The 15,228-nt window shown below is 45.5% G+C and overlaps 1 protein-coding gene across 1 annotated transcript in view; it reads right to left on the bottom strand.

Moving 5' to 3' along the window:
• The window catches only part of nrg3b (neuregulin 3b), a 215,413-nt gene that overhangs the window by 40,804 nt on the left and 159,381 nt on the right, over nucleotides 1-15,228 (bottom strand). The window lies entirely within an intron of this gene.

Raw genomic sequence — 15,228 nt, 5'->3', positions numbered from 1 at the left:
GTCATTGAAGCAGCCGGCGCCACAACGGGTGGCGCAGTGGTCTGTGCATCCGATCATCAGATCAAGGGGGAGTGCTGGGGAACTCCAGTTCGAAACCCGCTCCTGCCGCCACTGTGTCAAGCCGTTGTGTCCTTGGGCAAGACACTTCACCCGGATTTGCTCCTGTGGGTATTGTCCACAGTACATGTATAATACCAATGTGTACTTGTAAAAGCGCCTCGATGTCTTCGAGGCGTGAAGATGGACGGTGTGGCGCAGTGCGCTGTGCAATGATCATCAGATCAAGGGGTGAAACCCGCCGCTGCTGCGTCTGTAAAGCCGGTGTGTCCTTGGGCAAGACACTTCACCTGAACTTGCTCCTGTGGGTATTGTCCACAGTATCTGACCATTGCATGTATCATATATGTGTAATGTGTGTATATGTAAAGCGCTTTGAGTCATTGATAAAGCGCTATAATAAATGTAAGGAATTATTATTATTATTATTATTAGCTGCAGCAGCAGCAGTATCAGCAGCTGACAACAATGTCATCACCAGCAGTGAAGAAATGGATGATGTTTCAGGTTTGTTAATCTAATGGTGATATCTGCACTCTGGCTGACTGAGTAAGAAGTGAAAAAGAGTGATGTAACGTTAATGTTATAGCTAGTAAACATGGAGTAACCACACTAAGTATACCCTTATGTTAGTATGCATACAGAACATGACTAACAATTATCCTAAGATGTAACGTTAACCCTTCATACCTCAGTCTACTTTTAAGACACTAAAATAACGTATTCCATTTTGTATTTTGTTTTCGCGTGTGGAATTATGCCGGCTCTCGTTTCAGTACACATAACAACAGAACTGACAGGCAACCCTCTGAATCAGACTCCGATTGGCTGTGACTGCATCCACTCAGAGTGTCCGATTCAGAAACGTGACTCTTACACTCTTTACGTCACAAACAAAAATGGTGGATGAGAATAGATCTATAAAACGATAAGCAATGCGCCAGAATCAAGGTGAGACTATCCGCATCCTTTAAACCTCTACGCACATTAGTTTCACTTTAATAAGTAAACGACTGTTTGAGTGAGTTAAAGCATTAGTTTGCTTCATTAAAGGGTGTTAATGAGTGTTCTCCAGTGCCTTTTGTCCGCTTTAAGGTGTTATTAAGGTAGGATTAATGTTGCTCTCAAAGTGCACCAGATTGATGCTTTCAACATCAATATTTAAAAAAAAATCTTCGCATGCCCCCGGACCCCCCAAGAGGAGGCGACGACCCCCCTAAAGGATGATCGGTCCACCCCCCACTTATAAAAAAATAGCACTGTACCCCTGCACCCCCCCCCCCCCCCCCCAACAACTCCTGGGCTAAGCCCCGGATCTCCTACAATCCTAAATCCGCCACTGTTCCCCTCCATCTAATGTTTAATCATTTTGCTTAAGTACTTCCATACTGGACAAACAAACGCAGAAATGAAACAAATGAAATGAAACATCAATCACCTCTGTTTGTGGTGATCATCTGGTGTGTTTGCAGAGGACTCGCTAAACATCATCAATTCATTTGGATCTTGTAAAAGTGCCATCAACAGCCCTTGTTCCGCAGAGTGAGAGACATTTAGATAACCAGCTAATACTGCAGCTGGGTTGTTATTGGCACCATGTTTCTGTTAATAAATATGAGTCATGCCCCATAGTCATGAGTGATATCTCCAGGGGCTACCATAAAAATAAGAATATTTGAATGTCAAGTTTAGTTTTGGATTCCCACATTTGAGCTCTAATCACTCTAATCAAAATGCAGTTGTTATACCGTTTATTGTTATGCTTCTGTGTTTCAAAAGAGTAATTCATCCACATATATGAGCCACTTACTCAACCCATTCTACTTGGAATTTTAAAAGTAATGTCTCCTGACAAATTGAAAGAAAATAGCCATTGAGAAACCCTCACACATCTCCTGCGGTTTATTTTTAGCCTCATTATGTTGTATTGGTAATTCAAGGTCACAAAGACTGAGTTACTGATATACAAATTATTATTTTGGCGGTAGTATTTTTAATCTAATAATGACTTGTCTGAGTAAAAGGTATTTCCCAGATTGATGATAGCTAATGTTTCTTTTATACTTTACAACTTGTAAGCGGATGAGAGATACTGCCAAATACTTTGACTAAGATCATCCAGGCAGTCTTGAAGCTTTTGAAAGGCATCTAAACAATATCTTCCTGAATCACCGGAGACATTTCTAAGACTTTTATTATTCATTAGAGCTCTCCTCCTTTTTTTAAGTGACTGCCAGCGCCAGACAGAGACAACACAAACTGTTGGCTTCCTCTACGATGATGCAGTACATTAAAAATGTAGAAAGGGGTGTTTGAACTGTACCTTGAGAGAACATAATGTGATTATTAAACAGTAATAAAGAAAGATGGCAAGTGAGTGGGGATAAAAAAGAAACCCACAAGAGCCTCTGCTTGTCAACGAAGTGTTGCGTATCTTCTTTGAAATCATCTACATGCCCCTTTAGGACCGGTGCCAATGAAAAAGTAATTACGTTTAACTGTGTTACTTGGAACCGTGACAATACATAGAAAATACCGTCCTGTGATGAGCCCTGGCCGGTGAGTAATTGAGTTTAAGGTGGGTTTTTTTGCGAACAGTCTGCCAAAAGGGATAGCAGGTGTGGCTGATGACATCACCACTATAGCCATAGTGACATGAATAATTCACTGGTAATGGGTACGTGGGGATGTAACATCATCGTCTTGTCTGCACATTGTATAAATGGAGGCTTATGTCCTTGAGTAATTTAGATCTCTTGCATGTTACATAAAGGAAACATGACTTTAGTGCACTTAAATGTCGAATGGAATTAAAATATGTAATATCTTACAGAGTAAAAAATAACTTGTGTACATTTGCTCTACAGTACATGCTTTCAAATATCCATAATGGTCATATCAGCTGAGATGAGTCATTTTAGAAGGTAATTCGTACAAAGTATAAAAAGACTGAAACAATTGTCCTTTGTGTAAGCATGTGACGGTGTTCATTACTTGCTTATGAAATCTTTACCACCCTAACCGCCTTTATTCATCTCTATTTCCCTGCATTTTCCTTTAAGATAAACAGTAATGATACTGCGGAAAGATAACATCTAAACAAATGGCTCAGTTTGTAAATAAGCACAGCATTAAAGTAGACTCCTCATGAATATCATAATGTTTGCTGTAGACTAGCAATTTAATCTTAAAGGAGATGCCATTGCCATTCAAACATGATTATACGTGATTATAGGATGAGCGACTGTGGGGAGGGAAACTAAATTCTCTTTATACATTATACTCGACTAACACTTGACACAAAGTATCAACATTTCTGGAAACACCGTCATTATCCGTCACCTCAGGAGCAAAGAAACATCAGCCTCCGGGACATAGAGTTTACTTTAGCTCTATGTGAGACTCTCAGCAACCCATGGTTGCTTCATCTTTCTGATCTGTCTTCCCACAACTATAAGTGCTTCCTCCCTGTTTCTCGTCCGTGTAAATTACAGGAAGTGTTTCTGGGTTTCATGTTGTTGGTCGGACAAAACAAAGAAGAGGAATGAGAAGATGTGCTCGGCGTTTCTCACTATTTTACAAAACAATCCCTCAAGAAAAGAAGTCAGTCATATCACAATGTGGCAATTGTTAAATCATATAAAAAATAGCCAAATAGTTTACTGAAATACATTTTGTGCTAAACAAATAAAATAATATATATGTTTTTATTAAATGACGTTTAATGTTAAACAGAGAATGATAAGCAATTAGATGTTTTATCTTGTTCTGTATTTATTTTAATATTATTTTAATATTGTTGTTGTGTTTTCTGTAAAGCACTTACTTTGTGCATGAAAAGTGCTATACAAATAAAGTTCATTATTATTATTATTATTAATTGAAATTATGAAGGAATTGGCCACAATTTAACTGCATATTATTGTGTACTTTAATAGTGGATGTATATTGGTGTATGTTTTTCATTGGCAAATGTACCCACACACATTTATAAGTAAAACAAACTGTATTCAAATCCAGCAAACTCATATTATTACTTTCCTGTCTGGGTTTCAGAGTCAATACAAGAATACTGTGTTTATCCAACCACTGAACCACATGAATGTCACACTGATAGTCACGTGTTCAGTCAATAGCATAAACACGGTTATTGGACCAACATATCGCCGCATTCAATGATTTTTACAATAGAACACTGACACTGCTAATGCCCTCAAGAGCTGCAAGTAAATACTACTATCATGAGCGCAGGATTAGGTTTTCTCCACAAACATCAATGATATTAGTCATGCCCAATTCCCCGCTTCTCGTCTTGCCCTACATAGTACACATTTGGCTCTGGTTCTTCTGCATCTGGGGGATCATTATGCTCTGCGATGCATAACAGAGTGCAAAAGCCACAGCGCCACGTGGCTGCAGGTGTTAACACTGATCTGCACTCATATCAGGAGCTCATCAAGGAGGTGGAGTTGGGTTAATTTCCTGTCTGCCAATCGCTGAGATTTGTTTACCCAGGCCAACCCACGGTCAAATAGACACAACAGTTTTTTTGGGAGTTTTTTCTCCCAAAAAAGAGGACAGTGCTGCATTTTCTGCCCAACGTTTTGGATGCTGCTGACATCTGCCTCTACAACCTTAATCCTGCCTGCTACATTCAGCATGATTGAGTTAGAAACATTGCTAATGGACTCCAAAGGACCCACAGAACACACATAAACACAACACTACATATACACAAACACATGCACACACATTATAATAATAATAAAGCTTTATTTATATAGCACTTTTCGTACAACACATGCTTTACAAAATCACAAGTTAAAAACAAACAAGAAATTCCCCTCAGATTATTTGTTAAGAACTGAGTCGATGCAACAATATAAAATATAAAACAAAGTGAACGTATAGGTACAACAGAAATAAAAATAAAAAGATTAAGACCTATACAATAAATAAAACAATATAAAAGTAGGTAAATAATAAAGACTAAAATAACATTTAAAGTGGGGGGTTACTAATACAAAGCTCATCTAAAAAGATGTGTCTTTAGCTGTCGTTTAAACATATTCACCGAGTTGGCCTGATATGTCCTGGTAGGGTACATTAACACACAACTACATACACCCAAACACAAACGCAGTCACAGCCAAGCTATGTCTGCACATGTCTTGAATCCACACACTGTGTTAAAGCTACAGTATCAGCTGTAAAAGATGGATTAGGGTCCTCTACAACCACTCTCACACTGAGGCACAATGTAACAAGGTAAGTGTGTGCTAGGAGATAGGGCACATCTTTAAGTGACTGATGCACACTGCTTCTGTGCCTCCTGTGTGTCAAATATGGTATGGTTACTCCTGCCAGCTACCCACAAGTGAGAGGTTTAGCGCAGTGTGCTCTGATAGACACGACTGGAACAGCTTAAACTGCTCTAACAGAACCCAAACAAGAGTCTGGGGACAAAAAGAAGATTGCTCCCATTGTGATCAATCTGACCGCCTTAGCCAACCAGCCTTGAATAGATGGTCACATTTATTTACCCTGCAGGCAGGCGCCGCTATGCAATACCCTGTCAAACACAATGAATGACATCTTAGCCCAGCTTGAAATCAAATTGTGCATATTGTCTTTGTAATTATGTCTATACAATACCTGCCAGTGTAATGCTGGCATAATGCATCCTAAATGCTTCCAATCATAAGTGGGTGTATGTATGGAACACACTTTTCAGAAGAACTAGATTTATTTTGTTGGTATATTGCACCTGGCACTGCTAACGCTCATACTGATGGGTACAAATGGATATGTCAAACTCAAAATGATTGATAGCTGTGACCATATAGCGAGAGCTGTGGTTATCACAAAGTGAGACCCTTCGGGGGCGTCACAGAAGGTAGAAGAGCCTGAGCAACGAGAACATCACGGTTTTAAAAAGCCACACTGATGTAGAAGACAACAAGGAAAATGGATATATAACCTATTAAAGAGCCACTGCATTTTTGACATGGTAAGTTAGCTAGAGAGAATTTGTATTGGTGCTGTGGTAATGTTTACAAATGTCATGAGGGTCAGTATAATCAGACAGTTGAGACGCATATTTTTGCATTTCTTACTGTATGTGAGTATTAACCTGTGTTGCATCTACTGGATGTTGGTAACGAGTTAAAAACATTAAGAACACAATCCTTATTTGTTTTTTTTCTAATTTGACATTTAATTTTGCACATAGCCTTAAAGAGCCTGTGACAGCATCCCAACAACTGTTGTGCAATGAAATATTGGGCTACTAGTAATCTCGAACCGTCAGTTTCAAAAAGAAGGTACGATACCGTTCCGATAAATATCAATAATTTCGAACATCGCGGGGAAATTCCTTCGACTCATTTTGAGGTTTTGGGGGAAGCCGGAAGTGACGTCAATGCGGGAACTATAGGTTACTTACGTAACCCCAGTTCTCAGAGTAACATGACGTGAGATGTCTCACTATGGGATGCGCCTCATCGCGGAGCAAACAGAAGCATCAATCTCATTACGCCAATCCTGATTGGCTGGTGATCTTGACGTCAGCGTCAGGGAATCACCCCCTATAAGTAGCTTGCACCACGACGCATGCATCATTCAAAATAAGCACCTCTTCTCGCTTCACCATAGCAAGGAGGGCCGTCTGGTGAGACATCTCACTTCATGTTACTCTGAGAACTGGGGTTACGTAAGTAACCTATAGTTCTCATTCATAACACTCCGTTCGATGTCTCACTATGGGAAATTGTAGCTCCCGTATTGCCAGACGAGCTTATCTCGAAAATCACCAACCAAACAGAACCTTAACAGGTAGAGTCCCGACTCAACAAGGTGCCCAGCACTGCTCGGGCCACGCTTGGAGCGGAGACGTCTAGCCTGTAAAAGCGGACAAAAGTGAGCGGCGAGGACCAGCTCGCCGCTGCACAGATGTCTTGGATGGAAACACCCTTGAACAAAGCCCAGGATGTAGCCAGGCCCCGAGTCGAGTGAGCCCGCAGACCCGAAGGTGCTTGCAAACTCTGACTCGTATAGGCCAAAGCAATTGCTTCGACAATCCAGTGGGAGAGCCGTTGCTTAGTAACAGGCTTGCCCTTGTGAGGGTTAGCCCAGGACACAAAGAGTTGGTCATTAATACGAAGCTCCTTTGATCTGTCCATATATGTGCGTAAAGCACGGACTGGACACAACAGATCCCGCCGCTGTTCCCCCGAGGAAACCAGCGGCGGAGGAAATGCCTCAATGTCAATTGGGGTACACGAACCAACCACCTTTTGTGTAAAGGCAGGGTTGGGCTTCAACAACACTCTCGTTTGCCCTGGGGCGAACTGAGTGCATGAAGGATGTACAGACAGCGCATGAATATCACTGACCCGTTTGGCAGATGCCAGGGCCAGTAACAGCACTGTCTTGAGTGACAGATGTTTCATGTCAGCTCCTTCCAGGGGTTCAAATGGGGTCATTCTGAGCCCATTTAAAACCACTGCCAAGTCCCATAAGGGCACCAGTGACCTGGAGACAGGGAGGAGCCTGCGAGCTCCCTTCATAAAACGGCAGACCAAAGGATGTTGGCTAGCCGTCTTACCCTCAAAGCCCACATGGCATGCAGCAATAGCAGCCAGGTACACCTTGATCGTGGAGAAAGCTCTGTGTTTATCGATCAAGTCCTGTAGAAATGATAAAATCACCCCGACAGGACATTGAAAGGAGATGTGTCCTTCTTGAAGGCACCACTCCTCAAACACCCTCCACTTACAGTCATAAAGAGACCTGGTGGAGGAAGCTCTCGCACTCTGAATAGTGTTTATCACCTTCTGAGGGAGTCCCACTGTATTCAGATTGTACCACTCACGGGTCTGGCCCATAGTGCCCCGCGCTCTGGGCGTGGATGAAGGATCGCCCCCCCCGCCTGAGACAATCTGTCCCTGCGTAGAGGGGGCTGCCATGGCTGCCCGCACAACAGCCGATATATCTCCGCCAGCCCGTACGTTGCGGGCTAAGGCGGAGCCATCAGGATAAGTGTGTGGCGTTGCTCCTTCACTCTGGCCAGAGTTGGGGGTATCAGAGCCAGGGGTGGGAACGCGTACAGAAGACCCGGAGGTCAATCGTGTACGAGTGCGTCCACGCCTAACGGTGCGTTTAAATCGTGCATTAAAGAGAACAGCTGTCATTGAGCATTTTCTCTTTATGCGAACAGATTTAACGCGGCTCTGCCGTAACGCACCCACAGCGGACTCACGATCCTTGGATGTGGAGTCCAGTCTGCATAGAGTGGTGCACCTCTGGACAGTAGTTCTGTCCCGAGGTTCATCACTCCTGGTACATGCGTCACTCTCAGAGAGAGGAGACGTCTGCCGCTCCAAGGGATAAGTTTGTGTGCCAGTGTGTGTGACTGGAGACAACGCAACCTCCCTTGGCGGTTCATACACGATACTGTGGTCGTGTTGTCTGTCCTCACGAGGACATGGTGTCCTCTGAGAGAAGGCAGAGAGCATTTTAGGGTGGGGAACACCGCTAAAAGCTCCGGGTGATTTACGTGCGCCCGCTGGAGGTCTCTGCTCCAGAGACCCCTCACCGGGCAACCTTCGTAAATACCCTATCAGCCTGTCAGACATGCGTCCGTGGTGGCCACCTTCCGTGAAAGGACGGCACCCGTAGGCGCGCCCCGTACTAGAAAAGTCGGGTGCGGCCAGTGGCGTAGTGCCACTACGCATTTCATAATAACCAATACTCTCCGCACGCCGTGGGGTCTAGTTTTATTATGAGACCCATGTTGAGCAGGTGCTTTACGAGGACATTTGTCTGCGTAATCTGACTCTGCTCGGCGGGCATTATAGATAAAACCCTCCTCCCAGAATATGGGTTGACTCCCCCCGGGCTTGTGAATACAGATAGCCCGAGAGGCGAGGGGGGGTGACGGTGACTTGGAGTCTGTAGCTCCGTGTAACCGTCTTGAGAAACCCAAGCAGATGTCGTGAGCATCTCCCGCTGTATGCTCTTTAGAGCCAGCTGAGATGTCACGTCTCTTCCCCTCTGAGTCTCTATTTGTTGTGTTATGGGGCCCTCCAGTGTCTGAGCACTGTGGTGCCCCATTTCGACAATCCCCACCGACACAGCGCATGCGTGTGGCGGTGGTGCCCTTACGGCTCCAGCCGGCACTGCGCATGCGCGTGGCGATGGTGCCTTCACAACCCCAGCCGGCACTGCGCATGCGCGTGACGGTGGTGCCTTTACAGCTCCAGCCGGCACTGCGCATGCGCGTGACGGTGGTGTCTTCACGACCCCAGCCGGCACTGCGCATGCGCGTGACAGTGGTGCCTTCACAGACCCGTCAATTGTCCGCCCTTTGAGAGAGGCCGTAGCTGCTCTCAGAAGGGGAACAGTTGACGGACTGTTTATTGTTTTTCTTTTCATTTTTTCGAGCTGCGCCCTTGGCTCGAAGCCTGGATGCGTCAGCGGAAAATGATTTGTGACAGAAAAATCAATAAGTGTGTGACATGTGTTTATGCGGACTTGAGGATGGTGTTGAGGCATCTCTCGAGGCGGCGGGAACACATTTAGAGCTGGGGAACCGTAGACTTCCAGCTCCGTCACAGAGGGGAGAAGGAGGGGCTGTCGCGCCGCTCGCTTCTTCTTCCTCGACTGCTGGCCGAAATTCTGGGTTGGCTGCGCCTGAGCTACAGCCGGAACCGGAGATTTTCTAGGCCAGCTCGCCCTCGTCCCCTGCCTGGGCTGGGGACTCGGGGCGGACTGCGACCTCTGCGCTTTCGGTATTTTTAACCGAGCAGGGTTCGCAGCTTGGACGAAGGGCTGCCGCTGCGAAGGCAGCGGCTGGGCCCTTCGAGGGAGGCAGAGGTGGAGGGCCTCGTCCTCCTTCTTTTTCGACTCGCATCTGCTTTGCATGGAGGCAAGAGCGGAGCCGAAAATCCCCTCGGGAACGATGGGCATGTCAAGCACATCCTCCTTTTCCCGGTCTGGGAGATTGGTGAGGTTGAGCCATCTAGCTCTTTCCTGCACCACCATGATCCCCATTGTTTTGCCCGTGGCCTGGACGGCGCAGCGTTGGACACGGAGACAAATGTCTGTGACCGCGGCCAACTCGTCCAGAACGGCCGGTCCAGGATTACTCGACATATCCTCACAGAGCTCCGCTTGGTATGCGGTTAGCAGTGAGGAAACGTTCAGAGCCCTGGCGGACAACGCTGCGGCTCTGTAGGACCGTTCAGTCATGGTCGACTGGAAACGGTCCACCTTCGCTGGCAGCGTTGGGTTCCTGCTTGGTGACGGGCCCATCCTCGGTAGGAGGTGGGTTGCCACCAGCAGTTCCATCGGCGGTATGCGGAGCAGGCCGAGCCTCTCCATACCGTCGCAGTCTAGGGAGGAGGCACCCTGGATTGGGGCCTTGTTGGTAAAGGGTCGGTCCCTCCACGAGACCGACACCTCATCCAACATCTCCGGGAAGACCGGGAGGAGTTGCCTCCTTGTCCTCGTTGCTTGGGGAGAATGTTTCCCCTCGTAACGGGACCTGGCGGTCTCCTTGGCCCTTTCGGGCCACGGGATGTCTAGCCTGGACGCAGCGCGCTGACACGCGGCCTGCAGGTCCCTGCTCAGACAGGGCGAAGCTGGTATGCTATCGCCCGGGAGAGCAGCCATCGCTCCCGGCTTTGCCGTTTGAGCCGATGACATGAAGATATATTCTTCTTGCTCATCCGAATCAGACAGGAGGGACTCAGAGGTGTCCTCTTTGTCCCCCATGTAGTCTAATTCCAGGACATTCCCCGCGGGTGAGACCATGGTGAGGTCTCGCCGGGAGCTCCCGCCTGGTGAGGCGTGGGGCTCCGTTCCCGCGTCTCTTGCCGCCACCGGGTCCCGGCCTGACACGGCGTGGGATCCCGGTTCCGCAGCTGCCGCTGTTAGTGAGCCCCAGACCGACATAGTGAGGGGCTCAGTCTCTGCAGCAGACGCCCCCGTGTCTTGATTGCCAAACGGCGAATCAGTGGACATGAGGGAGTCCTGTTCCAACAAGCTAGCTTGGTGTGCTAGCCGTCGGTGGAGGCTCTTTCGGGTGAAAAGGGCGCAATGCCCGCACGAGCCGGGGTTGTCGATAGCCTCCTGGGCGTGTTTCAGCCCGAGGCAGGACGGGCAGACCTGGTGTGAGTCTGTGCCTGCTATCTTCAACCCGCAGCCGCATGACCGAGCCTTCGAGTCCCTGACTCCTCTGGTGTGAGGGGGAGAGGCGTCCATCTTGTTCGCCTCGTGGCGTGGAGAGGACCCGCTCGTAACAGGTACGTCGTTGAGAGAAAAAGTGTTACCAACCCGTCCTTAATCCGGAGAAAAAGGGGACGGTGTGGGTCCTTTGTTCTCAAAGAATATTGACTGGTGTGTCAATATACTTCTAATCCTTTTCTCCTCCGTGAGAGAGAAAAAGAAAAGCGTCCTCGCTACCGTGGTGTCGGTAGTAAGGGGAAGCTAGCTAGCAACGGGTGCGTAGCTAGCTTGAGAAAAATCAAAACCTTACCTTATTTTCCGGGGAAAGAACGGCGAGGTCGATTTTAATACTAACTGGCGTTAGTATTACCGTCTTCTTGCGAAGCAGAAGGAGTAGCCGGCGAGCGCCCGTCGACCGAAATGGTTATATTTGGGTTCAGTCTGTGGACCGTTAAGCTTGTCCGGCTACTATAGAGATGTGCTCTGAAGCGAGAAGAGGTGTTTGAATGATGCATGCGTCGTGGCGCAAGCTACTTATAGGGGGTGATTCCCTGACGCTGATGTCAAGATCACCAGCCAATCAGGATTGGCGTAATGAGATTGATGCTTCTGTTTGCTCCGCGATGAGGCGCATCCCATAGTGAGACATCGAACGGAGTGTTATGAATGAGAACGCTTCACTGTGCGGCGAGAGAGCCAAACACGGACAAAGTGTGTTGTCATGCGTAGAAATGGTGATTTACTGAGTTTAGGCACGTTAATAACGTTTTAATGAAGTTGACTACAGTATATTCATATTTGTCAGTGCTTTCATGTCAATTCGGCGAACATAAACATAAATGATCGTGGTGAAGATGATGATTAAATTAGGATTACAAATCGGTAGTGAGAGCTGCTGAATTTCCTCCCGTAGGATGTGATATAATAACAAATCGATTATTTTTGTAGTTGTAAAGTGGATGAAACTACATTTATTAGTGCTTTCGTGTCAATTCAGCGAACATATGATACATTAAATGATCGTGAGGATGATAATTAAAAACCGTTTGTTTGAGCCGGTCTGCATTGCCTGATGAAAAAACAAACCGATGCTTTTTGTAGTTGTAGTACACCAACATGGATTAAACGTGTGGTTTTTTTACCACAATATTGGGGAAATTAATGTATAAAATGCACGGATTATTATTATTATTCCCACTCCGATCGGGACACTAGGTCCACCGTTTCCCCGCAGCGAGGCTCCCCCCGTTGACAGTTTACGTGGGCTGGGTGCAGTGGCGGACTGGCCATCGGGACGAATCCCGATGGGCCGGTACCGAAGTGGGCCGGTCGGATAAGTCACTAGCACATCCATCCCCACTCCCCCCGTTGACAATTTACTAGCGGTACCGAAGTGGGCCGGTCGAGAGTCCCGGGATGATTTTTAGTCCCAGTCCACCACTGGCTACATGACCGTATGATCGCCCATATTGACGCACCTAATTCCTAAACTTCTAACAGATACAACATAAACCGATCCTTCAGCCTCATGAGCTCTCAGACACGTTCAAAATTAAACTGTCATCGCTGTCTGAGCTTGCTGCTGTGTGCGCCATCGTGCGTTTACATGCAGATGCTGGGATCCTGAACGGTGCAGCTGGAGCGCTGTGCCCGCAATGACGTCACACATAATTTGGCGGGACTTGAAGAATCCCCGAGAAGATCCAGAAAATGGTCAACATTGAAGGGCAGATTAATGGTTATCAAAGTACAAATATCCAAAATCAGTTCAGTAACGGTTTTCAAGGGGACAATATTTACTCAAATTGATGGGTTTGGATGATGGGGGAAACTCGTGTCACAGGCTCTTTAAATAACACATGTTATTCGGTAATAACCAAACCGCAGAAAGAGATAGGCCTACTGTATACACATTTCCTTCATGTTTTTATCCATGCAAGTATGTACCTGCACTTAAGTTAAATCACTATGGTCATACTGCAGGAACACATTTGCACAATTTCCACACAAGACACAAAAAAGGAACAATGTATGCCCAGAAATCCCTAATTTAACAACTTGAATATGCTAACCATTTTCCAGCTATAATGTTGATCTTATTGTATTCAACTGTAACTAGAATCTGCCCAGTCAGTAAATTAGCAACCACAGAATGTATTCAAAAGGCGTGGTTCATGACACATAAATATCAGCTGTCAAACTAATGTCATGTAAACATCTCAATTTGATTGTCAGAAAAAGACATGGTTTGGAGTTTCAAATCCTATTTTTAATACCAGATCCTCTTAAACTAGTTATTAGCTTTGATATTACCCAATATGCAGTCAAACAGTCAATTTGACCAATATACGTCACTCCTTTGACACACACACCCATCTGAACCCTAACATCCATCTGGAACACAAAACTAATCTAGTCCTGAGGCAGTGAGAAAACAAAATCCCCCCCTAAAAGATTTAAGGAATGGATTTCACATTTAAAAATGAAAAATGAGGCTGCAGGACGGACTTATACTGTAGCTGCAGTGTTAATTGGAAGATAATTGAGCTGGAGAAATAACCTCACAGTCTCACTGCAGATGTCCATATAGATGTTCCTGTGTGGACAGTGATCTATATTTACTATGCACTCTGTAAATACACCAATATTTTATGATTTACCTATCGGTGAGTTTTTCATGTGAGTTAAGGCAATTGTTTTGCTCCTGGACAGCTATGAATTGGTATTGATTCAATTCTAATTCAGTTCCCCTCGTTTCGCTGTTATTGCCAGCAGAAGCCGAGATGTAGCCTACCGCCTGTCTGGGCAAATGTAGCTCGAGCACAGGAATAGATGACCTCTGTTGATTTAATTACCCTTGATCCCATGCAGCTTGGTCACTGTGGTCTTTCTGACTGGCTGGAATACACTTTATTTACATGAATTAGTTGAGAAATGGTATATTTAACTGTACACTACAAATAGAAATGCTACAAATGACTGCACTTAGCACACGTTTCACAGCTGACCTCATCTTAAAAAGGAGTGCAACATACTGTAAAGATATCAAGATGATTCTGTCCTCATTTGTATCAATGCCCAGAAGCACAAACAAACCAAACACAAATCTGCGTCAGTCCGACATAAGCATAACGTTGCTGTCCTCAGCGTATACAACACTTCTGCATTTAGCCTAAGGTTAAATACAGTATGTCTCTTCACGTCACACTGCAGCACCACAGCTAAAAGGATGAACATGAAAGTGATGGGCAAAATAAACGAAAATGAAAGGCGGGTGAGTCTAGGAATTATGGGACGGAAAGCGTAGACGCGGAGTGCATCAACGTCAGTCAGGCTCCATCCCCAAAGATGGCGGCTAATTAGATGTTCCCATGCTTAACAAATCATGCTGATGGGGAGAAACATTTTGCAACTCAATAGCCAGCTGACATGTACTGATAGCATTGTCACCAGAGTCAGCTGTGCTGTCTGCTAACAGGATTCGAATGGAGAATTATGGGGATATTACACATGCATGTTATGTTTAACATGCAGCGATACAGTAGGTACTGTGGAGGGAAAATGTTGCCATCATTAGAAATGGAGATATGAAAGTTTGAAAGAACGATGTCGAATAGAAATGTACATATTTGACCATGCCACAATATAAGGGTTATGGCCTCTCTTTTCTATTCTAGATAACGTTTAGATTCTAAAGATTATTATGTAATCAATATCCCTTTTTCCCCACAATAGCCATTTAATGTATTTCAATTCAGCAATTTGTTTGTCACTGCGGTTATCACTAACCATGGAAACATTCTAGCCAAAAAAAACATATGCGGCCATATTTGCCACAGTGAGGTAGCTGTTAGATAAAACAAACCTGACAACTACAGGCTGTGCACATCCAACTTCTCAGAAACGTCACCGTCCAGCTGTTGTTTGCAGATGACATCAGAT

The sequence above is a fragment of the Gymnodraco acuticeps genome, unplaced genomic scaffold (assembly GCF_902827175.1).
Source record: "Gymnodraco acuticeps unplaced genomic scaffold, fGymAcu1.1, whole genome shotgun sequence".
NCBI lineage: Eukaryota > Metazoa > Chordata > Actinopteri > Perciformes > Bathydraconidae > Gymnodraco > Gymnodraco acuticeps.
The sequence above is the reverse complement of the archived record's forward strand: the minus strand, read 5'-3'. Positions and strand labels throughout refer to the sequence as shown.